The sequence below is a fragment of the Aplysia californica genome, unplaced genomic scaffold (assembly GCF_000002075.1).
Source record: "Aplysia californica isolate F4 #8 unplaced genomic scaffold, AplCal3.0 scaffold00232, whole genome shotgun sequence".
Classification (NCBI taxonomy): domain Eukaryota; kingdom Metazoa; phylum Mollusca; class Gastropoda; order Aplysiida; family Aplysiidae; genus Aplysia; species Aplysia californica.
Genome location: NW_004797502.1, coordinates 1,057,770 through 1,061,362, shown reverse-complemented (window position 1 = coordinate 1,061,362; position 3,593 = coordinate 1,057,770). Strand labels below are relative to the sequence as shown.

Sequence of the window (3,593 nt, the reverse complement as noted above, 5' to 3'; positions counted from 1 at the left end):
GTGTATCCCTGCCCTGCTACCCCCGCCATTAGACCTGCCTTGGTGCGCCGTCTATTGCACAACTATCCCTTCTCATTTTCGATTGTTTGCTCCGGGTCCCCTGGTCGGCTCTCGCGACATAACAAACCCCGCGAACCCCCTTACCCCCGTTCCCCTCCCTCAAAAAAAAACTGATCCTCAAACCCAACTCTTCTTTCACCTCCCCCAGGCCCCCAACAAACTTTAAGATTTTTTTTCCCTTGCTGGGAAAGAGAAGAGCACATGTTGGAAAAGTAGAATTTTGTGATAAAAAAAAAAATAACAACCCCAGGTGGTTTTTAGTCAAAAGGGGATGAAACTGGCGCAGTTTTAAGAAAAAAGATGGGGGGGGGGGGGGGCTAGGGATGGAGGGAGGGGTGGGGAGGGAGTATGATAGTGGCCTCCGTGGATTTGTAAGCTGCTAAAATACTACCGTGCTGAAGTCTTTTGAAAAACATTTGAAGTAACGCGTGAGAGGTCAAATGTATGCTTTATTTAGGTAAAATCTAATCTCATATACCCCATCCAATATAAGAAAACCCCGAACACCAACAAAACCAAAAACATAAAATAAAACAAGAAAGAAAACCCCAGACAAAACAAACAGGCACACGAACAAGCAAACAGAAAAAACAAACAACAAACAAACAAACAAGCAAAGACAAAACTAGCAAAAGGAAAACTGCAACTAACTCTAACTCTTTACGTGCCAGAGGGTTTGCTACCTTCATGCCAAGTCGGCGCTTTGCGTGTTGAATGTGGTGTCTGTAGAGGATAGAAACTGGACTCGTTTTATCCCCAAACCAAAACTAACGTTTGCTCTGTTCTGAAATTATGTTTAGCGAAAGTTGTCGTTAGTAGTGAGCTTAGAAAAATGTTTCCAAGCTCGAAAAAGATATGGTGCAAATGACAGAATGCTGCACAGACGATGCATCTTGGATTAGTACAAACGAGGCTCTGGATATAAAACCAGTATTGTGAAGGAATAAAAAGGTATAACCGGAATAGGGGGCTCTCGTTGTCTTGAGATTACGGTGTTCGCCTCTCGTACAACAGGTCCCGGGTTCGAAAACTGACCGCGATGGAACATTTTTTTCTACTGAAATATGTTGTCCTTTCACCTACTTTCCAGTTCTCTAACCATGTACTGTCGTCTGTTTTCGTCTCCAATATCTGCCCCCCCCCCCCAACCCCCTCCCTTTGCCCCCTCCTCTGGGTTCCTAACTTTTCTGCAGCCTTTCTGCTGTTACTTCTTGGCTCCTTCTTTCTGCTGTCTTTCGGCCACACCCCTGATCTTATGGAAGGTAAGACCTAAAACCAAGACTTCTAGGAAGAGGGCGAAACACCTTGGAGGTTCCTGGTGAAAGTTGCGCTCGTTAAAGATCCTTTGATGGTCTTAAAATCGATAAGAGTGGGCTTTGTTAGCCATCCGGGCAAAATTCAAAATTAATTCCTTCCAAACTGAAAATGTTCAAGCGTCCCGCGCGCTCATGACATTATGCAGTTGCGAACATCGTAAAACACACACACACACACACACACACACACACACACACACACACACACACACATACACACACACACACACAAAGGGATTGCAGGAAAGTGGCGTGTTCCAACGGTTATCAAAGCGCACGTGACAGTTCCACTGATGGCTATTCGTTTGTGAAAGCGTAATTAATTAAACAACAATAAAAATCTACAAAAAAAAAAAAGAAAAAAAGAAGAAAAAAAAAGAAAAACCCACCCTGGCTCGCGAGGCTAGCACATGATCTTCTATCAAACTGATAACACAAACTACGTGTCAAGTTAATCCGACGTAACCATGTATCCGCAGATTATAACAAAGTTTTTCTTTGTTTGTTTCAGCATTGTGCATTTCACACCTGTAAGTTCTTTTGACTTCCAAATTATGTGGTGTGCAAATTTGAAACGCAAAGCTTCAGAGCAGACGAAACATAATTTACCCCCAAAAATAGTAACGTTTTTGTTTTCTTTGTGATCACCCAGTATAACTGTTGAACATTGATACTCTCTATAGTACGTAGAAAAGAACAGCGAACTTAAATCTTTGAGAGATTCTTTTCGATAGATAATTATTTTATTATGATAAGTGAAAAATCATGTTTTACCCACTTAAGGGTTCAGCCATATATACACGGTTAAAGCCCGTCAACGACTACGTGAATATGATCTGCACAAAAGGAAAGAGAGAGAGAGAGAGAGAGAGAGAGAGAGAGAGAGAGAGAGAGAGAGAGAGAGAGAGAGAGAGAGAGAGAGAGGGAAGGAGGGAGGGAGAGAGGGAGTGAGAGAGATAAAGATAGAGATAGACAGACAGATCGATTGATAGATAGATATAGATACATAGATAGATAGATAGATAGATAGATAGATAAATAGATAGATAGAGATATAGATAAATGAATAGATAGATAGATAGATAGATAGATAGATAGATAGATAGATAGATAGATAGATAGATAGATAGATATATAGATAGATAGATAGATAGATAGATAGATAGAGAGAGACAGAGAGAGAGAGTGAGAGAGAGAGAGAGAGAGAGAGAGAGAGAGAGAGAGAGAGAGAGAGAGAGAGAATTAGAGAGATAGAAAGAAAGAGAGGGAAGCGAGTGGGTTGGGGGGGGGGTACAAGAGAAACTTGTTGGAAGATGACAGTTTTATTTTAGAAAGCGTTTTACGGTACATGTAACACAATAAGGTCAGAATATATGTGTTGAGGTGTTTCAAGAGAATAACAAATACAAGAAGAAGGGGGTGAGACCAGAACGATGTAAGTTTGAAAGAAAGAATGAGCAAACCACACTAGAGCACCCGCCAAACACCCACAGAAGATGCTACAGCACAGATATCATGTGACAATACTGCTAAAAGTGAAACGTGAGAGATATCATTATCATGTGGGCAATACTCATCAGCGCTGACAGCTTAAATACGAGTGATTGCCCTTGATTAGGGTCACAGTACTAGTTGGAAGCCAAGCAATTGATACGTAAGTTACCACCAGGTCTTTTAGTTTTGTTTGTTTGCTTAGTTGCTTTTTTCGGTGTTTGCTTACTTGCTTGTTTGTTTGTTTGCTTGCTTGTTTGTTTGTTCGCTTGTTTGTTTGTGTGTTTGTATGTTTGTTTTAGGGTTTGTTGTTTATTCGTTCCTTGTATTCTTTTTGAGGAAGGGGGAGGGGCAGAAAGGTGTTTCAAAAGACTGTAAAGAAGAAACCACAGTAATTAATCTAATAAATGCTTATTTCTCCTATTTCCATTCGAGCACTATTGCCTTTTGCCGATGTATTGGCCATCGTCTGAACCATTATAATATTTGTAATAGATCTGTTATTATTATTATTATTATTATTATTATTATTATTATTATTATTATTATTATTATTATTATTATCATTATTATTATTATTTCTTCTTCTTCTTCTTCTTCTTCTTCTTCTTCTTCTTCTTCTTCTTCTTCTTCTTCTTCTTCTTCTTCTTCTTCTTCTTCTTCTTCTTCTTCTTCTTCTTCTTCTTCTTCTTCTTCTTCATCGTCATCATCATCATCATCATCTTC

General features: G+C 39.7%; 1 protein-coding gene across 1 annotated transcript in view; it reads left to right on the top strand.

Annotated features, from left to right (window-relative positions):
• Positions 1 to 2,941: 2,941 nt before the first annotated feature.
• The window catches only part of LOC118477818 (cathepsin B-like), a gene marked incomplete in the record, with an annotated part of 16,977 nt that continues 16,325 nt past the window's right edge, over positions 2,942 to 3,593 (top strand). Inside the window, 1 exon segment of the mRNA XM_035970191.1 lies at positions 2,942 to 3,030.